The sequence below is a fragment of the Xenopus laevis genome, chromosome 8L, assembly GCF_017654675.1.
Source record: "Xenopus laevis strain J_2021 chromosome 8L, Xenopus_laevis_v10.1, whole genome shotgun sequence".
In the NCBI taxonomy this organism is placed as follows: Eukaryota; Metazoa; Chordata; class Amphibia; order Anura; family Pipidae; genus Xenopus; species Xenopus laevis.
In genome coordinates, this window is record NC_054385.1 from 110,243,429 (window position 1) to 110,268,365 (window position 24,937).

General features: G+C 38.0%; 1 protein-coding gene across 2 annotated transcripts in view; it reads left to right on the top strand.

The window, feature by feature from the left end:
- Nucleotides 1-24,937, top strand: part of tmem121.L (transmembrane protein 121 L homeolog) — a 174,594-nt gene that overhangs the window by 108,734 nt on the left and 40,923 nt on the right. For both annotated transcript variants that reach the window (XM_041573404.1, XM_018231647.2), the window contains one exon: nucleotides 15,857-15,945. The gene's annotated coding sequence lies outside the window, so the exon portion shown is untranslated. The remainder of the gene's footprint in view (nucleotides 1-15,856; nucleotides 15,946-24,937) is intronic.

Sequence of the window (24,937 nt, forward strand, 5' to 3'; positions counted from 1 at the left end):
TCATTGTGAGTAGATGCACTTATTTCCCTCCTATTTGTGCATTTAAATTACCCACCTACTTAGAACATTGGCTTTATGGGGCAGTGACTACCTTCTTGCCCACACATGGCTCCTAATATTTGTAACTTTATATTTCATTATTACTGTGTTTGTTCTCCCTATTTATAATTTTACTGTATGGTATAAATTGTTATGTAAAGATATATATATATATATTACAGTGCCATCCAAAGTGACACCCAAATACGATAACCCTGTTTTGTGTTTATCTTTTGCATTACATTAATACTATTGCATCCTATTTCAGTGTAATGCTTACGTCCTTCTTTAAAATTTACAGTCTTGCAGATGCTTCTATTAAAGTATTTGGAAGTAATCCACGGCGGCAAGCTTAATATAGCTGTTTTTATTTATTACCCCATCTCATTTGCAACATAAATGCACAGAAATTAAGCACCATACCTGTCTTTTGTGCTTGATTTCAGCTTTTCTAAATAACTGTTAGCGATTAAAATATAATATGTTCTTGTAAAAAATAAATAAAAAAAATCTTACATTTTATGATTAGCCAGTGCTTGTAGACTTGGGGGAATTTGGAGGTGTATTTTCAGTTTAAAGGCATTATAACTCATTAAAGAATGGCAATATATTTATATGATAGTATTATATTTTATTTGTAATCAGACAAAGTCGTCCCTTTTGAATTGTTAGCAATTTCCTTGGGGTTATACAGAGGGTTCCTGCAATATTATATAGAACTTAAAGACCTTTCATCTAAGTACCAATGCCTAGTTCAAACTCCTTCATTGCTAGTAGGGATGAAAGAAACTGCAGTGTTTTATTTTGCTGAAAAATTTGCAAAATGCATTTTCACTAATGCATTGGAGCCAATGGGCATTTTTTTCCTCTGTGTTTTTTCTTACGCCAAATGCATTAGGGTCAGTGGATGGTTTTTTCCTTATTTTTCTCATGTTAAATGCATTGGAGTCAATAGACATTTTTTCTCACTGTTTTTTGTTGAGCTAAATGCATTTGAGTCAATGGACACTCTTTGGTCCAAATACTGTACATTGGAGTAAAATGGGAATATCCTTGGACCAAATACATTGAAGACAATGGGCATTTTTCTCCACAAAAGTGTTAGGAGGGCAACTATATATAAACCTTACCCTCCTGCGACCACCCACAATTGGCATTCATGTGCCAAACACCGGAACCTAGCCCCAATCCAATGGCAAGCAATTGTGCCAATCAAGCCCAAATTCCTAGTACACTACCCCCTACCATAATTTTGAAGAAGGGCGGGCGGGATAATTCCCAGTGTCCCTTTTTGGAAGATCCAGCTGTGCTAGCTTAGCCCTTGGCCTATTAGGGATGAGCAAAATATTTTGTTATGTTTTACTACAAAGAAAACCGTTGCATGAAAACAATACCTTTTGACTCCAATGCATTTGACAAATATTTTGCCATTTTGTGAATTTTCGGTGAAGCAAACCGGGTCAGATTCACTCATCACTAGTGCCATTCTAGGAAATCTTCACATATATGAAAAACAGCTACTGAAAGTAAGTGCTTTAATTATTTGTTGTAAATAAATAATTTAAAATTCTACAGTGGGCATGGGGTTCACAGGCAGGCAATAAATTAATTTCTGAAATGTGTTAAGCAAATTTAAATGTGTTTTTCTTTTACTATTTTGATTAATGCACGGTAAGTCGGCCAAAAGAAGTAATTCAGGCTAATAAAACAATTTATTCCAAAAGGCTTGTGAAATATTCTCTGTCCTATGAATTTAAATGGCTAGGATCATTTACATACTGTGGTAGATCAATTAAATGCCTGAATCATATTAAATGAATGGGAGACCCAGACGTGGCCTCTGAAACTAGTTTTGGCCTATTAAATCATGACTATTTTGAATAATTAGAATTTTTATAGAATATTGTTAGAAAATTCATAACATAGCAGTCGTGAACAGTAATGAGAAAGTATTTCACTACATCCACTGAATGATGTGTTGTTTTAGAAAGAATTCACAAATGCTGAGGTGTGAGGGTATCTGGAAATCAGAACATTATTGTGTTGTCTATAAACAGCTCCATTAGACACCTTCCTGAATGCTTCCCATAATTCCGGGTTAAAGTGTTTCTGCCATGGGAAAATATGTTTTTTTTTTTTTTTTTTACAAAATAGCCCATTAATAGCACTCTTCCAGCAGAATACTGCATTGAAAACTGTTTTTCAAAGAGCAAACAGATTTTTTATATTTTATTTAGAAATCTGACATGGGGCAAGACATGTTGTCAGTTTCCCGGGTGCCCTCAGTTATGTGACTTGTACTGAAAGTTATAGCAATATCACCCCCTTCCTTACCCCAGCAGCCCATCAGCAAGTAAGCTACCCACCAGATATCAGCTCCCTGACACCTGCATTGCTAAATATGCTCATACAGTATCTAGTGGCAGATATGAAAACAGCACTCAATAGTAAAAAAACAATGACCAGGTAAAATGACTTGAGATGGCACAACAATAAACAAAAATGTTACAACTTAAAAAAATATATGCACTGGTTCCAGAATAGAATTTTAAATGGTAAAATAAATTACATGCAATGTACGTAGGGTAATTGTAATAATATTACCTGTGCGGCGGGGACGCCCGCCGCGTGGTTCCGTGGCACCTGGATCCAGTGCCATCTTGATTTCTGCGTGTCTCTTAAGGGTACAGGCCATTACGCCAGCGCGCATTGGCGCACGTTTTGGCGCGAAATTTGAAGGTATTTAAGGCCCATTCATACTCCCAGCCAGTGCCCGTGATAGAACTTTGTTTCTAAGTGGTTTCTGAGCCTAGTGCATCTGTTCCTGTTATTCTGTATCCTAATTATCCGTGTTTGACCCTGCCTGTATCCTGACTACTCTGAACTCTGTATCCTGACTCTTGCCTGCCTACGACAACTCTTCCTGCTTAACCCCTTGATTGACCCGGTTTGACCCTTGCCTGCCTGACGATTCTGTTATCCGCCTGCCTTGACCCAGCCTGTCTGACCATCCTTCTGCCTTATCCTTTTGTACCGTGACCTTCGGTAAAAGACTTTGCTAACAGCCGTGCCCCTTCGCCAGCCAGAACTTCTCGCCTTGCACCCCTCTGTTAAGTCCAGGTGGCACCCAAGTAAGCTGAGGGCTCCTCCCGAAGCCCAACGGTGGTCACACTACTGGTAAAGCCGAGCCGAGACCAGGGTGCTTGGCATTTGTTCTGGTATCGGGTGCCGGCTGTGACAGGAATTTAGTGATAAAAATCATGATAGAATCCTCTTTGACAACAATGGATGAGGAATGAGTACATGTATGTTGCATTTTAGTTCTACAATATAACTTTCTTTTAATATCACAAAAAATACACTAGAACTGTAACAGTGCATCTGACAACAGCCTCAAGATGGTATACATTGATCTACAATAAAGTAGAGCCAACATTGATCTGACAGCACTAAATTGTGGACAAAAATGGAATGGAATCATCAAATGGAATCATCAAACCAATTTTTTAAGCCACAGCTTGAGATAAAGCTCAACCAGTCACTGGCATAACCCCTTTTGTCAGATTAGTGCATTCCTGATACTATTCAAGATAAATCTTCATTGGAAAGTTGCAGGAAAGAGCTTTCTTCCTGGAAGGGGCAATCCTGGCCCCTCCGCCGCCTGAGGCAGCTTGCAGTTGCTACCACCCTCCCCCATGTGCTCACCTTTTTGCACCAGAGGGTGTCCAAGGGGGTCCACAAGGGTGGCAGAGAGGGCCAGGACGCTACCACAGAGAGCATAATTGCGCTCTCTGCATTAAAAAAACAGAATTTCTTAAAGTACCATGAGTGCCATTTTTGCCGCCCCTTGTACCAAGTGGGGTGCTGCCGTCTGAGATGAAATTCTCAGCTCACCTCATTGGCGAAGCACCCCTGCTTCCTGGCCCATGCTAACTCATTCAAATTAACAAGCGACAAACCTGAAAGTGTAAAGCTGGTCATAGACGCAAAGATCCAATCGTTAGCAAATTATGAAGAAGCTTAATTTGTAAAATTTACATAGGATTCTAAATAGTTTTGCCCATCTGTAAAACTATGATGTTCATAGGGGTGATGGAGGTGCGCTGGAGATACAACGGGGAAATCCTATAGGAACAAGATAGACAAAGCCTCTATGGTGTAATATCCTTTGTATGCAAGGATACTGTTGAACAGCAAATCTACTCACACTTAGGAAGAGATCGTATCGCAGAAAGCAAAGGTTCGTCGGATCTGTTACCGGTCGTTCATGTGCTAGGTTAAGAGTACAGAATAGTGTAGTACCTCACAACTACCAGCCGCAGTCACATTGACATTGAATTATACGCTAAGTTCACAGCGACATCAGGTAAGCGCCCTATCGGCGAAACTCCCAAACGAATTGTGAGGTACTACACTATTCTGTACTCTTAACCTAACAGGCACACGAACGGATACAAAGGATATTACACCATAGAGGCTTTGTCTATCTTGTTCCTATAGGATTTCCCCGTTGTATCTCCAGCACACCTCCGTCACCCCTATGAACTTTCTTGACACGTGGATAAGTGGATCCATTAACTGAATATTGGTGCAGCTCATCTCTCCTGTCACATTTGGACTAAGCGCAGTTTTTACCTTATTACTAATTGTAAAACTATGATGGTTTGGTATATTAGCATTGTAGGTAATGTATCCTTAAATAGTATATTTGGCTAAATAATAACCACTTGCTGCATTTTTTCTGTATAGCTGAGCATTTTTATGTCGAAAAGCATTTAATGATTTACAAGTTAAGTGCCCTAAGCTTATACTGTATATGCAAAAAAAAAAAATGTGTATATAGGGACTTTTTTCTGCTTAATTGAATGCATTTGGTGTCTTGACCTACAAATTGAGGTGGAATTTTCCTATAAATAAATTTCTCTTGGATGCTATTATATTACGTTAGTCAGATGCTTTTGAGTCCATTTAACGATGTTCGATAGCCTTGCTCTAGTTCTGCATTGAAAGTTCAACAGGAACTGAATAGTGAGTGTCTTCTACCTGACAAGCTGCTTGAATGAGGAGGCTGAACTAGACTGACAAGTATGTTCTATGATCCTATTAGTCATATTAAGATACTGTAGCTTCAGTGTAGACTAGAGTAGTTAGAGTAATTTGATAGCAAGAGTTATTTAGTACAGTAAAATATTTATTTTTACATGTATGGGATCTGTTATCCAGAATGCTCAGGACCTGGGGTTTTCCGGATAATGGATCTTTCCATAATTTGGATCTTCATACCTTAAGTCTACTAGAAAATCATGTAAACATTAAATAAACCAAATAGACTGATTTTGCTTCCAATAAGGATTAATTATTTATTATATCTTAGTTGGGATGAACTACACTTTTTAATTATTACAGAGAAAAAGGAAATCATTTATAAAAGTTTGGATTATTAGGATAAAATGGAGTCTATGGAAGACAGCCTTTCTGTAATTCAGAGCTTTCTGGATAATGGGTTTCCAGATAACAGACCCATACCTGTAATAGAGAAATTAATAAAAACTATGTTTATATGCATATAGAGTAAATGAACCATCGGTCTCTCTCTCTCTCTCTGATGTTGATAAATAACTCCCTTTAGAGTCAATGTAACCTTAAATTCACTAATTATCCCCTTAAGCCTACACACTCTTATAAGATGCATGTATTATAGCTTGATAATTATAAACAGGGGAAAGGAGTCTGAGGGGGGGATTTATCAATGTTCAGATTAAAATTTTTGCCGCAAATCAAATTATTTTGAGCTAAACCATCTTTTGACCCATTAAAATAGAAAGAGTATTTAAATTTTTTCAGTTTTATTCAAATGAATTTTTATATTCAGAAGTTTTAATAAATAAGCAAACATTCAAGTTTGATGAAAAATCAAGTTTATTCAAAGTAAAAAAAAAAACCTAACATTACACAAATTAAAATTTTAATAAATAGGCTTTTAAGAGTTTTCCTGTATGCCACAACTATCTTTACCACATGCTTCTCTGCCTTTTTATCACTTAGTCCAACACACCTATTCTATTCCCGTTTCTGTACTGGATTTCTAAATCCTCAAATCTCAATTCCATAAATGCACTTGCTCTTTTTTCTACTCTGAGTCACACAATACAAACACCTTTCTTCTACTAACTAAACAGCTTAATACACCAAGGGCTCCACAATGCACATCTTTCATTTTCAGGCCATTCAACACCTCAAGAATCATCCAGAGGTCTAGAAATCTAATGTTCACAGTGCTAGGTCATGAATTAATACATCTGCCTCTTCTCTATTAGTAAAAAGCTTCAGGCTTGACACTGAGCATTGTAGATACAGCAGAGAAAATTGTCAACGTGATAGATAAGCCACTGACCTGACAACCTGAAATGTAATGACTTTATGTGAACTCCACACATGAGCAGCACTATAAACCATTAAGTCAATGTGCAGGATTTTGTGGCATTAAAACCCTTTTCTTGAGTTTTCACCTAAATACCTGTTGGGTCCTATTTCATGATATTAATATGTTTTTTTTTAATTCACAAAAAACAAGTTTGGGTTTAAAAATGTATTCCTACATCAAGTTCTTCTCTTAAAATGATTTGTCTGCTCATAGATAGTATAAACAATTATAAACTAGAGCAACATTGTCGCTAGAAACCCATCATTCTTTAAAAATGTTACAGTACATAGCTACATAATTACATAGTTAAATCAAGTTGAAAAAGACAAAGTCCATCAAGTTCAACCTCTCTAAATAAAAACCCAGCATCCATACACACACCCCTCCATACACTCACATAAATTATATATACCCATATCTATACTAATGTGTAGATTTCAGTATGACAATAGCCTTTGATATTATGCCTGTCCAAGAAATCATCCAAGCCATTCTTAAAGGCATTAACCGAATCAGCATCACAACATCAACCGGAAGGGCATTCCACAACCTCACTGTCCTGACTGCGAAGAACCCTCTACGTTGTTTAAATGAAAGTTCTTTTCTTCTAGTGTGAAGGGGAGGCCTCTGGTACGGTGATCCTCTTTATGGGTAAAAAGGTCCCCTGCTATTTGTCTATAATGTCCTCTAATGTACTTGTAAAGTGTAATCATGTCCCCTCGCAAGCGCCTTTTTTCCCGAGACAATAACCCCACCCTTGACAGTCTCCCCTCATAATTTAAGTCTTCCATCCCTCTAACCAGTTTAGTTGCACTTAGTCTCTGCACTCTCTCCAGCTCATTTATATCCCTCTTAAGGACTGGAGTCCAAAACTGCACTGCATACTCCAGATGAGGCCTCACCATAATTATGTTCTCATCCCTTACTTTATTTGCTTTAGTGGCCACAGAATGACGCTGCCCAGAGTTAGACAACTTGAATGTTACTTCAGAAAAGGACTATGCAAAAATAAGTATTCAGGATTTGTAATTATGTTGGGTACTTTGAAACTTTGGAAAAAGTCATATCCTCCTTGTTCAGTCAATAACAAGTTATTAGGCTCTCATAAATGGATGGTGCCATGGTGACCTAGAAGAAAACCTTTCTTGGAGATATTGGCTAACTTGACTGACTCTTAGACTATTGCATATTTTCATACATTGTTATCATACATAAATTAGACAGTAGGTTAAATGGACACTCTCAGAAAAGTAAGGTCTAGAGCAGCAACGGACCTATCACCACTGGGCCCAAGTGCAGGCAGAGCAGACAAGTCCCTCAACCTCCCCTCTAGACGCAGTTTCCAGCACGCATTTGCATCAGCGTGAGTTTGACTGGTTGGCCCCAAGGGGGTGTGGGCCCGTGTGCAATCGACCCTCTGTAGTTCTGCCCCTGGTCTAGGGGAAGTCTCAGCATAATGTTCTCCAGACATCTATTTGTAGAGCACAATGTGTTAAGAACTCTTTGGTCTAGAACTGGGGGCATGCTGTTAACTAGATGCAGTTCCTCCTGGTTGAGCCATTGGAGGCCTGCTGCTTTTAGTGCTGCCGTCAGTTATTGACTTTTCCCCTTTCCGTTACCCCATCTGACACCCCAGCTACAAGCAATAGCCAAATAAAGGGCATTTAAGTCTGCCTCTCCCATGTCCTGTTGTTATAATATATATATAGTGAGCCAGATTCAATTGAATGAGAAAAGGGTTTATCATGTGAAAAGTCATCAAAGAGATTCAATTTGAGATGCAATTCAATTCAGAAAAACGTATCTCGCTGTTTAATGTAAAAACTCTATTGAAGTCTATGGGAAAAACTGGAACTGAATTTGGAGAAAAGATTTTTGAATCTCATCAATGACTTTTCACGTGAATAAAATCTGAAACCACGTGACAATTTCCTGTATTTTTCATGGCCAATAATGCCTGGAAAGTGTTAGGTGAAACAATTGGCAAATTATGAAGATCTTAATTTGTAAAATTTACAAAGGATTCTAAATTGTTTTGCCCATCTGTAGAACTATTATGGTTTGGTATATTAGCATTGTAGGTTCCGTAATGTATCCTTAAACAGTATATTTGGCTAAAGAATAGCCACTTGCTGCAATTTTTCCTGTATATCTGAGCATTTCTTATGTTGAAAAGTGTTTAATGATTTCCAAGTTAAGTGCCCAAAGCTTATACTGTATATGCAGAAAAATAATGTGTATATAGGGAGTTTTTTCTGCTTAATTGAATGCATTTGGTGTCTTGACCTACAAATAAATTAAGGTGGAATTTTCCTGTAAATAAATTTCTCTTGGATGCTATTATATTACGTTAGTCAGATGCTTTTGAGTCCATTTAAAGATGTTCGATAGCCTTGCTCTAGTTCTGCATTGAAGGTTCAACAGGAAATGAATAGTGAGTGTCTTCTACCTGACAAGCTGCTTGAATGAGGAGGCTGAACTAGACTGACAAGTATGTTCTATGATCCTATTAGTCATATTAAGATACTGTAGCTTCAGTGTGGACTAGAGTAGTTAGAGTAATTTGAATTTCGAGAAAAGTTTTTCTTCCGAATTGAATCTCATCAATGACTTTTCATGTGATAAACCGTGAGATAACTTTTTCTCACTAAACTGAATCTGGCCCATTATTTGTTTCGTTTTTTTTCCGCTTGAGCTGGTTGGCCTTGTCTATGGTTTTGCCAAAATATCTGCCCCTTATCTGCATTCTACAGAGGGAAAAAAGATGTGAGGGCCTTATTTAGAGTGTAGCTGTCTGTAAACACGGCATCTAGGTCTCTTATCTACATTATACTGCTGAAGACTCTCTCAGGTCTGATTCAGAACCCAAGAATTCTATGAAAGTTATTAGAATAGTCTGCTTCAAGGTATTGATGACAATAATGCTTAGGTGGCTTGTTTTAATTTATGGCAGACATCTTTGGCATTTTCAGAGGATATTAGCATAGCGATAGTGCTTTTCCTTGTAGCTTATCCTCTAGTGGTAAAATTTTGAATATTCATCCCCATTAAGTTCGGGAAATAAATCAAATGTAATATGATGTTATCCCGTCTAATGTTATTCAGATTATTTTTATTGTAATATGTAGCGATATATTTCTACTTTATATCACTTTGTGCTGTTGTTGCTTTTTTTCACACCCTTTTTGCCTTTGTAACAAAAGGAGGGAAGAAGAATTTAGCAGTAACTGGCGACTGACAGGATAAGTTGATTTTGACAATAAAATAAAGAAAATATGACTTTTGAGAATAAGATACATTCTGAGAAAGTGCTTCTTCCTTACTGTGCTTCTTGTGAACAATTTAATAATGGCAGGATTTTTTCTTTTGTGGCTGAATATGTTTTTTTTTTCTTTTGTCAAAAATAATTTAACAAGAACTTCCAGCAGCATAAGTACTGGGTGCTGGTGTTAGGGTGAATGGAGATTTAACAAAGGTAAAATATCACACACGCACAATTATGGCACCATGTCCTCAGGGATATTGGAACAATACATTAGAGAATCAATACTCATGCATTATTTAAGCAAACTCACCATTTAAAATGTCATCCTGGCCTTGAAAATATACAGTAATATGCAATTTGCAACCAATGAATGCAATTGCGCTTGTACTTGAACATGGATCAGATGCATTGTCTTGAAAACTCTTTAAGTGCGATTGGTGCCATTTATGGTAGTTGCTGTGAGAGTGATGTGTGCACCCTATACTTTTGATGCATCTGCTATCTGACACAGGATGATAACAACATTTTGGTGCTACAGTTTGAAGATTGGGGGAGATTGAATTTTGATTTGATCTCGGTATAGACTGTAGTAACGTAGTAATATAGTACATAGTAAGTTTGGTTGAAAAAGGACACTTGCCTTCAAGTTAAACCTTTTAGTCCATATATAATCTGCCTAACTGCTAGTTGATCCAGAGGAAGGCAAAAAACCCATTTGAAGCCTCTCCAATTTGCCTCAGAGGGGGAAAAATTCCTTCCTGACTCCAAGATGGCAATCGGACTAGTCCCTGGATCAACTTGTACTATGAGCTATCTCCCATAACCCTGTATTCCCTCACTTGCTAAACACCATCCAACCCCTTCTTAAAGCTATCAAATGTATCAGTCTGTACAACTATCTAATGTATATTTAGATGGAACCTACTTTCTTATATATATGGGCGAATTTTTTCGCCTTGTTTTGTCGCAGAAATGACGCCCTTAGACTCGTATGGCGTTGTGCGACCATAAAAAAAGTTCTGCATCAAAATGAAATGAAACGAGTCATCCATCCCTACCTACTGGTAAATAAAGTATTAGAGAGGTTATTGTAAGATTCCCTTATATATGTATACATAGTTATCATATCACCCCTTAAGCGCCTCTTCTCCAGTGTGAACATCCCCAACTTGACCAGTCTTTCCTCATAGCTAAGATTTTCCATACCTTTTATGCTGCTTAGCTGTACTCCAGTTTGAGTGCTGGAGACCAAAACTGCATGGCATATTCTAGATGGGGCCCAAACAAGCAGATCTTCCTGTGTATGGCCACCTTAAGTCATTAATGAACAAGTTAAATAAAAGCAGGCCCAATACCGAGCCCTGAGGGACCCCACTAACAACCTTACTCCAAGTAGAGAATGTACCATTAACAACCACCATCTGTACCCGATCCTGTAGCCAGTTTCCTTTCCTTACTGGTCTATAATAGCCAGGCTGAGATTGTAATCCCTTTTTAAATATAGGAATCCCATCAGATTTCCTCCAATCCGTAGGTACCATACCAGATTAAAGCAGTACCATTATTCAAATGGGTTTTGGTCAGGAAAAACTCAACATCATCTGACTCTGACCTGCAAAATGTTGCCAGTGTTTTCTCACACCCAAATCCTTCCCACATCTAACCATAATCTACTTCTGCATGCTACACCAGTTCCAAGACAGGGAATCAGTGGGCGCAGAGGATTGTACTGGTTCCAAACAGGGAATCATTGGGAGCAGAGAAGTTTACTTCCCCAGTCTGACCAACACCCAATGCAAACCCATAATGGTTGGCAAAAATTCTACATGAACCCTCCAGAACCACAAGTAAACCCACGGGTCCTACAGCTTTTGGTCAACCCACACCTCACTAAACAATGGTCAATTTTAAGTCTAAGATCAGCCAAACTATGTACCAAATCTATTCACAAAGATGGGCTTTTACAACAAAAATCTATAATATGGGTTCCTACAATACATTTACTGAGGAATTGATTGATGTTAATGTACTAAATAATATTCAACATATATTTTGCCCTTTTTTTGCACTGTGCTGCACTCGTGAGATGTGCATACTATACTGAGCAGTTTTCCTCTACAAGTAATAAAGTGCCTTGTATCCTTGATATTTAATTTGAAGAAAAAATCTTTACTTCGGTCAAGCTGGTTGCAATGTCTCCATGAGCTGAGGGAAGGCACCTGTGATGCACTTTAGTATCCCCCTGACAAACTAGTTACAAAGTTGCAAAGAATCTGGAAAATATCACACCCACTGTCCAATTATTTGAGTGCCAAGCTCTAAAACACACTTTTATACTGAGTTTTGCAGCTGAGAAAAACCCATCTCAATGGCCTTTCCTTTGTTTATTTATAGTATAAAACTTTCATGACAAGCCACTTTTTACTTCTCCTTGAAGGATTAGTAATGACTATAGATACCTGTCTTGGGCAACCATTCAGGTGATAATACATTTTACTGACTATCACAGAGCCTTCAACATAATAGTGCAAACATATTGGCAGTGTGATAGTATTGGCTTCTTTACTGCAGTAATAGCAGTGATTATTTGCTATGAATCACACTTGACAGCACCATCAAATGGAAAGACTCTACAAAATATCTAAACATATGTAAGCAAACTACCAGGCAAGCTGGCCGAAGAGGTAATGTTTGGTGTTATTATTTTTTTATTTGCTTCCCTAACAGATGTGTTCCCAGAAGGATAATATTATACAGGAATGGGCATTTACAGCCTTACTTTGTAAGAGTAAAAGATAAACGGCACTTTATAAGCAAAAAGAGTAAATTCTGGCACATTGTTTTGTTGATTTTTTTTTTAAGGTTGGGCTTTTAATTAAAGGTTGCATGCCATTTATGTGGTGTATGAAGGCAGATTTTCTTTATCCTCTGCTTAATAATACTCATTAAATAGATTCAGAAAGTCCTCCAAATGCTGGCAACACAATTCAACACAATGGGGCTTTGTTCATCTTTGACAGCATAATACTGAGTTAAGGAGACAATGCCTGTCTTCTGTGCTGGTTTCATGATTTACCTAGTATGGAGGAGGCCTCCAGATATGAGCAATCTTTTCTTCTTGTTGGTAAGCAGTAATTTATTTCAAATAACACTTAGGTAGAACCAAACATACAGACATTTATTCAAAGATAAATGTAAAGCTCTCTAGATGTTAAATGTATATCTACATCAGAACAACAATACAAAAGTAGAGGATGAGTGGGTGGTTACTTCCAAGGAGACTTTGGCTCTCACCAAGCAGCGTAATTACCATCAAAGTTGAAGGTACTGTTTTATTACAGAGAAATAGGGAATCATTTCCAAAGAAATTAAGAAATTGGGGCAAATTCACTAAAGGGTGAATTTTTGCCTGCAGAGGCTCCCCTATACTTTGTGCCATTTCATCGGGTGCAAATTCTTTACCACTATGCTAATTCACTAAAATGGGGCATTTCATAGCAAACTTTCGCTAGCGTTCTTTTCTGCCTATCGAAACTTTGTTAGTAGACTTACGCTTAGGTCAATTTGAATAGGGCAGGTACATATAGGTCTATGCACGTCTTTATTAGAGATGTTGGTGAAAATGCTTGAAGTGGTCACTTATTATTAGAAATGTCCAAGGAAGCCAAATAAAGGCTTAAGAGATCCTCTAATGCCCTAGACATGAGTGCACCCTAAAACAAATGTGGCATGCTCTTCAAATGGTTGAAAAAAAAATGTTAACACAAACATTTTTAATAGTTAATACTTTTGAAGGCAATCTCGCTTTCAGGGGCGGAACTACCGGGGGAGCAGGGGGTGCGAGCGGGCCAGGGCCTGCACCCCCTCAGGGCCCCCCGGCAGTCCGCACATATCCCGGGCAGTTCCGGGTTTACGGAGGGGGGCTGGGGGCCCGGCTACGCATCCTGCGCCAGGGCCCGCCCCCCTCTAGTTCCGTTTCTGCTCGCATTAAAATTTGATAAAGCGCCAGCGTTAGAAAATATATGACTTTTCGGCATTCAGGATATGATGTCCCTGACATAAGATTGAGGAGGTTGTAGCTTCATCTGATCAGTTAACCAGGTCCAAGGTGGCAAAGGAAGCTCTGGTAAAAGAGGAAACATTCTGTAAAATTCACACTTTAGTGAATTTGCAGAGTAATGATCGTTAATGATGGTCTAGTTTGCTAGCGAATTGTTTTCTACGCATGTTAGTAAATTGGTGGTGTCCCTGCGGCTGGGATTTCTGGCGAATCTTTGCTAGCAACCACCACTTCACCCTTTAGTAAATCTGCCCTTATGGGAGATAGCCTTCGTGTAATTTGAGGCTTTCTGTAAGTTGGGTTTCCAGATAAGAGATCTTATACCATGTAGTCATTTTGTCACTACTATATCTTGTAGAGTTAAGTCTAATGCAACTGGACTTTTTGAGTTTCTTGAAAACATTTCATCACTTCTTCTCAGACTCCCTTGGTTTTTCTGATGTTCATAGAGTCATCCTAGTAGGTATTGACAAGACATTTCTAAAATAACTTTCAAGTAGACATTAAGCTTTCTATATGCCTGAAGTTGATAGTGTTTACCCTTCACACATGCTATTAACTTGTGCAACCTCTATGGTCCTTATTGTCTACAATGCACCTCTAGTTTGCCAACCCTGGCTCCTGAAATATGGCATAGAAACAGGCTGGTTTCCCCGTTATTGGTAACTGAGAATGCTACCAGTTTCAGTAGGTGAGCATAGATATTTAATATATAGTTTATTCATAGTATTTTGTTTTTAAATTCCTTATATATTTACAAATATGTGAGTTAGAACACTACAATGTTGATGTCATCAAATGCCATTAAGGGTTGTTTTTTCTCGGTCCTATGAAGAAGTAAATAAAAGCAGCACGCCAAATAGAGATTATCTGGAAGATCATGGTGCCCCTGGGCCTGTCTTTTCATAAAGGAGGTTGCATTATGGAGGTGACCTTTTTAGTCTTGTATAACTGATTCTTCAGCAGCTCCAGTCAATGCTTTTTTAATGCATTTGATATGTGCAAAGAGTATTTCTGAATAAATAAGATATTTTTAGCTGAGCTCCTTGGAAATAACAGAAAAGGTCTGCTAATGGCCTAGGGCTTTGCTCGTGTCATGTTATATATTACAAGCTTCTTTTTTTCTCTTTTTGCCAGGGAACATTTTATTTATTTAATGTACAGTCAGGCAAGCCATTATTTACAAAGATATTGCCTACTTACAGGCATTTTAATAGCTACCTACCCAGAGGGAAAATAGTGGTGGTATTTGTTTCTTGTAAAGAATGAAATGGGCTTTTTGTGAATTTGCTTTCTCAAACATGATGGTTATTGTTTGTTCCATAAAAGCTTTGACTGACTGAACAAGAGAATCTGATCCATCCGACCATCTCTTATGTCAAAGTAAAATGTAGCAAATTCTCAAATAAGGGCAATGTTCATGTACACATTTATTTTTTAAGTCATTTATATGTCCTTAGAGAATTTTCGATTAAATGAAGCTATCTTTCTGGCACAGATAGCATCATAGTTAAAATTGCCAACAAGATTTAAACGGGTAGAGAATCATAAGGGTCATATAGTAGGCAGTAGCTATAATGTTCCCTCAGTAGGTTACGCCAGACTTGCGCCCAATGAATTGAATGCGAACACAGCATATATATACTTTTTTAAAGTCCAAAAAATGACTCCAAATAGATTCTAGGAGGCCCCCCATAGGCTAAAACAGCAATTTGGCAGGTTTTAGAGGGCGAATAGTCAAAGTAAAATTTTTAACGAGACAGTACATGATACATTTCGATATTCATATTTTAGAATTATTTTTCAAATTTGAATCGAATTTGGACTATTCCCTAGTCCACTATAGTACAATACACTAAAATTAGCTTAAATTTGAATTTAAAAATTAAATTTTTCAATTCGACCTTTGATAAATCTACCCCTAAGTGACTTTGTGCTTAAAGGGGCTGAGGTACAGTATATATATGAGAATACTGTTGTGTTTTTTACAAAGCTAAATTATATATAAAAGAAACTGCTTACTCTCTATCAGTGCTACTCATACTTCCTTCATTTGTTCTTCTTTTAGCATTTACGGCAGGCTTCGGTTTTATCCATTTCTTTGGATCTGCGGCCACTTGTCTTTCTATAGGAATCAGGAGCCAGGAATCTACAAATGTAAGCCTCTTTTTTACTCTGTTTTTTGTCATCTCTTGTTCTATTGTATAAACTGTCAGTAGTCGTCCGCTCCAAATATGAACATGCAGTAGATACGGGTCTATTTCTATACCTGTGTAGATCTATTTCAGTAAAAAAGGTTTTTACTAGTAAACCAAAGTGATTCCCTATGTTCTGTAGAAGATATAGATGTGGTTGTATACGAAAAAAAAATTGTTGCATGTCAAAATTGTTGGACGCATAAAAATTGTGTGTCAAAATTATTCAAACGCCCATTGACTTTAATGCATTTTAACAAAATGATCACGCATATAAAAATGTCATAGTTGTCAAATGTCAAAAGATGTGGGTAAATTGGTAAGGGCCATAATGTCCTTATACCTCCTGTGTTTTCTAATCATTTAGTCAAAATTCAATGGATTCATTGTTGATCCATGTTGGCAGCCGCATTACATTAAAGTCAGGTTTTACAGGTGCTAGTATACAATTCACTTGATAATGTCATACACGGGTACAGTAAGAGTAAATTATATAATTAATGCAATCAGAATGGGAAAACATCATAACCAGGTAGTGGCCAGAGAGCAGTGCTGAGACTGAGGTTTAAGGCAAGTGCCCCCTACTCGTTTGTCACATGAGATTGTGCACTAGGGATGTAGCGAACCGCCGATAATGTGTTCGCGAACGCCGTTCGCGAACACCGGCAAAAAATGCGGACAGTTCGCGAACAGTTCGCGAACTTCGAACATCCGAAAATCGTTCGATTCGAACGATCGAAGGATTTTAATCGTTCGATCGAACGATTTTCGTTCGAATCGAACGATCGAAGCCATTTGATCGAATGATTTCATTCAATCCAATGGCTTCGATCGTTCGATTCGAACGAAAATCCTTCGATTTTAGCGATCGAATGGTCGAATGGTCGAACGATTTTGACGCGAACCCCTATTGGCGAACGTCGCGCGACGTTCGCGAACTTGCGGCGGACGCGAACAGCCGATGTTCGCGCGAACAAGTTCGCCGGCGAACAGTCCGCGACATCCCTATTGTGCACCTCCTCATATGCGCTCAGTAGCATACACGTGCATAACCTTTGATGTGCACACAACTTCTGACGACAGCACCCATGCACAGACCTTCCACTGCCAGAAACTAAGGAAAGGCGAGGAGAAGAGGTACGTGCCAGCACCTGCCACCGTTACGCCCTAAACACGTGCATCTTCTGCCGACCCCTATTTCTGGCCCTGCCACAGAATGTATGGCAAAGTTAGAAAATGCAATTCCCTGGTGTATAGTAAAACTTCATCTATCTATCTAACTAAAATAGAAAAATTAGTCTATACTTTAGTCAATAGACTCGGACAATGTTCAGTGTGGCTTATGAATATAATGTATATAAGGAGGGGTGGTTCACCCCATTTTTTAAACAAGCACATTCAGTTTGGCTTACGTTGGGCTTATGTAAAAAAAAAAGTTATATAAACACTATCTGATCTGCAAAAAATGAATTCATTGAAAGGTAACCATGATAGTCCATGTTTGACCCATATAATCCCTACATCCCTAAGGCTCATAGTGTAATGCAACCCCTCCCTCACCTCCATTGTTGCATTCTGACATGATGGATTCTGGGACTTGAAGTCCCTCTGCTTTACATAATGGGTGAAGCACTGATTTTTTGGAGAGCAGAGGGACTTCAAGCCCCAGATTCCATCACTTCATTAGGGAACAAAGTAAACTAAAGGAAGTGTTAAATCAGGGGTCCCCAACCTTTTTAAACATGAGCCACATTTAAATATCAAAAAGTTTGGGAGCAACACAGGCACAAAAACGGTTCCTAGGCGTGCCCAGTAAGGGCTAAATTTGATCATTTATTAGCCCCTATGAGGACTGCAGACTACAGGTGGATCTGTTTGGCAGCACACATGGTCTTTATGCCTCCAAGTCAGCAATTCAAAAATAAGCACCTGCTTTGAGGCCACCGGGAGCAACATCTGATGACTTGGTGAAAAACATGCTGCTCATGAGCCACTGGTTAGGGATTACAGTTGGACTTATGTAAAAAGAGTTGCAAAACTCATGTTACAAATGATGACTACATTTAGAGAAAAACATCTTTGTTGAGAAATATGCAATAAAATCCAGCGGTGGAAAAGCTTATCTCTGCCAGACACAGGCTGTGGAATACAAATCACGTTTCTTGTATTTAGAAATAGACATACATATGTATGTATTAGAGGAGTCAAGCTCTAGTGTTTAATTGCCTCGTAGGGGCCATGCAGTTGTGTTCTACACCCTTCCATTTTCATTTAGTGCAAATGTTTTACTTTAAATTGTGTTTATCTTCATCATGTTGGTTGTTTTATCCAGAAAGCATGTATTATTTAAGAAAGTCTGGGGCATAGTAAATTTTCCAAATCCTAAAATGACTCTTGTTTGGTCATTTCCACAGTACAACAGAAGCAGATTGTTAATTAAGCTTACCCTTTTAAGTCAATTTTATCGAAGCATTCCACATTTCCCCCAGCTAACTTTAACTATCACTGGAATATTACTTCACAAATTGTTTACTTTCAATGTGTATATTCTAATCTTTAAATCAAGGAAAGAATATGAAAATAATTTCTTGGAATTGAGCAAAAACTATAGGCAAATACAAGCCTAGAAAAGTACCAACAAGCTCCAGAAATTGCAAACTAATCTCTAGATATTAATTCTTTTTTTTTCCCAGTGCATTTTTGAGAGGATAAGCTGACCATGACGGGGGGGTCCCCATTTCACAGGGACAGGCCCAGTTTTAGGACTTCAGTCTGCATAGAGAATTGTCCCCGCTTGACAGAATAACTATTAAAAAAGTCCTGTAGCTTGTGCAGAAATATTATTAGAGTCTGCACTCATTGTTTTACCACTAGGGAGCAGCACACAAGAGCAAGCAGGAGCCTGTATTCTGCAGAAGAGCCGTAACTTGGGGAAGTAGGAAGCAGAAGAGCTTCCTGTTTCCTTTTGGTGAGGTGAAGAACTTTGTTCTTCACTCACTGAGAAATCTTGGTGGCTGGCAATTTGGCAGATCCCTCTCTCTCCCCCCACCCAGAAGGAGAGACATCTGGAAAGTATAATTACTCCAGCTTTATTACTCCTTGCTTGGTGGTGTTTATTTATTCCCACTTCCCTTGTCCTGCAGCAATTTGACAGTTTCTCTTTTCTCCCACACGAATGCCATTAAATCTTTACTTGCCTTAATTAGCCATTCTGGGGTATTATACATGATATTGCCTTTGTGTCATCCTGCTGGGAGTTTTGGGGGTTGTATACATGAAATTCCCTTTGTGCCATCCTGTTATGATTTCTTGGGGTACTTATAAATTAAATCACCTTTGTGCCATCCTGCCATGAGTTCTGGGGGTATTATACACGGAATTGCCACTATGTTCATTAATATATTCAATGATGGTATTTGTAAACTGAGGAGTGGTTAGTGGGGGGTGTCTTGCAAAGTGGGCGTGGTTTAAAAATTTAGACCTCAATATTCTCCCTTGTACCTGGAATTCTCTCTAAAAATCTTGTCCCCTTATTATAGGAGGAAAAGCAACTTACATTTAGTATGCTTCCCACCATGTCATAAACCTCGGGCTGCAATAGACTTGAATATAGTAAGACTTTATGCATAATGCATGTTTTCTGATGCAAACGTTTGGCCCTCCTTTTCTTTCTAACAGATTCCTCTGTCTTGAATGTGAACAAAACCTCATCAACTGATTCCCTCAGTGTGGCGGTGCCTCAAGTCTCTGTACTCAGCCCTCAATTCTCCTCCCTGAACACTTTTTGAGAGACCAAATACATTCATAACACTCATTACTAGTCCTGTTGATTCAGCATGCTGCCCTTGCCCTGCCTGAATTTTCCTCTTCTACAGCTGCATCATCACCACAGTCAAAACCTGTTCCTTTTTCTATGCAATATTACAAACAGCTGCCCCTGTCTCAACTTGTAGAACATGCATCAGTGCACTCATCCAATGCTGTCTAGATAACTACAATTGTCTACTAACTAGCCTACCAGACCCCACCTCCTATCTCACTCAATATTACATTCTACTGCTAGAATCCTCTAACTCGAATCTACCAGCCAGCAGCTCCTCTGCCATTACAGTCTTTATAATAGCGTCTCATTAAGTAAAGACTAACTTACACAAACTTGCCAAAGGAGGGCACACTAATATAGCATAAAGCAGTACAATATGTTATAATTCATTCAGGTGCATGAAACCCAAAGGCACCCCCATACAGGTAGCCCAAAACATACAATTTACCAATAATAGGGTTGTACACTTAAAAAAGACAAACAGGGAGGTAATGCATGAAGAAATCTCTTTGAAAAAAGATAATTCATTACACAAAAACATTTTCAGTATATACAATTCATGTCAAACTCATTAACAATAAATTGTAGATAAATAGCACCGCAATACAATTAAAGTAAAAAGCATACAAGGAAGTGGATACACTGGCCACAGAATGAGAATCCCATTTCGATGTAAAGCTTTTTTCAAGTGGAATTCTCATATTAACTACAACTACTTACGGTACTAGCCTACTGGACTCCACCTCTCCCTACCTCACTCAATATTACATTCTGCTGCTAGGATCAACTCCTACTCTAAACTACCAGCTACCAGCTCCTCTGTCGTTACAATCTTTATCATGGCTTCCCATTAAGTATAATTTATCATGGCTTCCCATTAAGTTATTAAAAAATTTTTTTCATGGTTTTTATACTTAATAAATCTTGAATTTTTTAAGTTTTAGAGAACTTTTTAAAAACCATGAATATTTTGACAAAAATATAATTGGAAAAAAGGAAATACAAATTTTAGTAAATCATACCATGGGGCAGAAGTGTGAAATTAGAGCTCAGCACACAAAAACTCACCTACTTTCTATTATGTGATATTTAGCTTTCACCAATTGATAAATATGCTTCTGAAAATTCCATATGAATGAACAGAAAGTGAATGAGTTTTTTTGTGCTTAGCTCTAATTCACACGTTGATAAATCTGCCCCTTAAAGTGATACTGATTTTTAAAATATGAATATACATTAGAAGTTACCTATAGGTCATGTTGATCATTTTTTGCTGAGAGGTTTGTTTATATAAGTAATTGTTAGTTGAAGTCTCTAAATCTGACTGTTTTGCCAACCTGACTGTCCCATCTCAGCCTGTTAGTTAAAGTTTCCAATGCTAACGGACTCCCACGGCACAAATATGGCAGCTCCCTCATAGACAAACATGGGGCATCAGACAGGTAATGTAAAAACACTGTCCAAATACTTTATGACAAAGTTATAAGTAGCATTCAAAGGCAATATTATGATAGATGTAAAAAAGAATATAATTTCTGGTGTCTGTATTTCTTTAATCTTGAATGTATAGTATTTTGTATATAATTCTTTTAGGAATTTTGATCAGCTTTTTGTTTTTATTGTGTATTGGTTTATGTTGTTTATGTTTTACAGTCCACCAGCCAGTGGCGGAACTACTGGGGGAGCAAGCGGGCCAGGGCCCGCACCCCCTCAGGGCCCCCCAGCAGCCCACGCGCCACTGAAATGCGGAACGTACGGAGGGGGACAGGGGCCCGGCAACGCGTCACACACCAGGGCCCGCCCCCCTCTAGTTACGGTACTGCCACCAGCACCATTTGGTTTCTGCCTGGTGTCTTAGATGATAACACCCAAATTTTGTATCTTGTGATATCTCCCAAGTTTAAATATGTGCAGCAATACGATTGCTGCATGAATCCTGACTTTGTTGTCCAAATGAGTTTTCAATTGAGGGACTATATAGACCAAGTTTTTTTGACTCATTATACAAGTAATCAATGACAATAGTGTAGATTAGGGATGGGCAAATTTGACCCGTTTTGTTTTGCAGAAAATTCAAAAAAACATTTTTGACGCACGACACCATAGTGTATGGGCATCATTTCCGCAGTGAAACAAGGCGAAAAACATCGCCCATCTTTAGTGTAGATCTGTTTTCTTAGACAGAGGTAGATAATGGTTCTAAAAGGGTGACAAAAGCTGCTGAGAGACAAATCCTGCAGTTTATTGGCCAGTATATGGGGCCTTCCAACTTGCTTCCGCTATCGGTATCTGGGCAAAAACTGACCAGATGTTGACCAGGCAGGCTTAAAATTCCCTTTGGATTGAGGATCGCATCATTATATTGAGGCAGTCCTTAATCCTAACGTCTGCATTCCTGCCGTTGTGATCCGATCGGTGGGCCCTAGGACCCTCAATCGGATCTGCTCGATATCATCACACTCAAGGTGGACATAACGGTGCAAGAACTGCTGGTTTAGCAACCTCTGCAAACGAGCGGATCTGATCATGTAGGACCAGCTTTTAACCATTATTTGAAGGGTATAACAGATCTGTTTTCTCAGAATTATTCTTCTTATCATGTTGTATCAGCAGACAAATACAAGGACTGTCTCTAACCTTTAACTGTTCAATGTCTGCTGTGAAATTACATCCAAGAGTCTTCCTAAGAGAACAGTATTTCTTGTCAGCATCTGTCATTTAAGTGTAGGTAGCTGGTAGCTTAGCTGGCTTTTTCAAAAGGTTTAAAGCATAGAAATAGCAGGTAAAATAATAGAAGTAACCCTTTGAAAATACCCATGGGGCACTGAACTTGTAACTGTACATCCTCAGTTGTGCTTACATCTAAACTAAGAAAACTAAACTAAAACAACTGCATGTTATCATCAACTTTACTATTTGGAAGACATTAGGCATGCTCTTTGTGTATGTACAGAATGTATGTTTGATGGCTCTGCAGGGTACATCAGGCAATGCTGTCAAAGTCTGCCATATAAATATAACAAAAAGAATATAAGATGTACATAGTAAGTTAAAATCTGGAATCATATGGATGATTCATAATTTACTTCTCATCCATGTATAATTCAAAATCTATGCTTTTAGCCACTGTAGCCATATTGATTTTTTTCACCTGGGTACTCCAAATCTTAAAATATAAAAGGCATCATAGAAGAACTAGATTTATACTAAAAATATAGGACTTGTTGGAAAGTGTTGTAATACTACAACTGGGCTTATAAAAAAGTCTAGAGGGCATCTCTAATGTTTCATATCTACAATATGCTGGGAAGGACATGGACACTAAGGGGGTTAATTAACTAAATCTTGATTTTTTTTTCTGGGCAAGTGTTTTTGGTCAAAAACTCAAATTTTTAGAGAAAAAAAAAACTCAGATCTTTCAAGATTTATTATACCCTGAAGCTGCAAAAAGTCTGAATCTGACTTTTCAGAATCTGTATAAGTCAATGGGAGATGTCCCTTTTACAATTTTAAGATATTGTGATCTGTACTGGGTTTTGTCCAATGATCTGAAAATTTTGGGGTTTCCAGATGATAATCCAAAAAAATAGAGTGATTTGGGCATCAAATCAAAAAAATTTGTACAATTCTGGTTTTCACTCGATTTTATTTAGTTTTTTCCCGACCTGACTTTTTCGAGTTATTTTATTGATAAATAAGAGAAAATCATGGATGGGAGTTTGGTTGAGCTTGGTTTAATAAAAATATGAGATAAACTTGAATTTTAGTAAATAGCCTCTAATGCAAGAGGCGTCTACAGCTACAGAGAGAGGACTTAAAGAGGGGTAATGGTTGACAATGTCTTTGAAAATGCCCCCAACGGTGATACAACTGGTCAAAACAGGCTTACTTTTACTAATGAGATGAGGCTCATTGGCCACACAGGATTTATTTAAACTGTACCAGTGATGACAGTGGTGTCAAGTGCATCAAAGAGACATTTTTATTCATCGAGGACATCAACATATGCATCTTGACAATAGTCTTGTGCTATTTTACTTTTAAATGAGTAAGACTGAATGGGAGTAAATATTTCTATAATTAGAACTTTAATTACATATCTGTGGAGAGGAAATGACTGTATATGCAGTATTGTAGAACTGTAGAAGGCCCACAGACCTCAAAGGGCATAATTAGCAATGTGTATGAACTTTCAATGATAAATCTAAATCTATTTTTTTACACATTCATCCAGATTACACTGATTGAAAGGGAGCCATGATAGCATGGGGCAAATTCACTAAGCAGCGAAAAGGAAAATAGAAAGGAATTGCATTATACTATGAGCCTAAGGGGGATGGGATCTGGTCCTAGGAAACACAGAGACAGATTATCATGGTTTCCTTTCAGTCTGTGGAATCTGCGTAAAATAAAAAACACCCTTATATGTTTATTTCTGGCAGTTCAGCTAGTGTTTTTTGGAGTTTTTTTGCCTGGAAATGAGGCACGGTAAATATTTGTTAATTGAATTCTAGGGTTGGACAGTAGTCACATTGCTGCTTAATAAGCCAGTCTGTCTAGTAGGGACATCACTGCCTAAAAATCAGTGTTGAAGGGTAGCCATTTTAAAAGGGAAAAACTGGAATTCTATGTTGCTTTAATTGGCATCTTATATTAGTGGAACCTATTTAATGAATCCTACAGTTGGGTTTCTACTTTTAAAGGTTGCCATTTTAGTGTTCTCAATAAAGGTTGCATTTCAGTAAAATCCATGTGGGAAGTGTCCTGAGCTGATGTGTTCAGTCTGTCCTCTAACAATCTAAATAATACATGGTACATTAAAGAGAAAATGTACCTCTATTTTTGACATGAGCTTATTCAGTTGGACATATGTAGAAATATATATATAAACACTGCTTGGATGGAAAAAGTCTGAATCCAAAAAAACAGCATCTCAGACCAGTCGAGTCTGTGTATAAGTAAATGGGAGAGGACCCTATTCTATTTGAAAGTTTCTGCACTGAAATTAGACTGAAAATCCAATTATTTCAGACTTTTCGAGCAAAAATCCCAATAATTGGAGTGATTCAGAAAAAAAACCCTGAAAAATTGTACGATTCAGGTTTTTGCATGATTTTATCAAGTTTGTTAC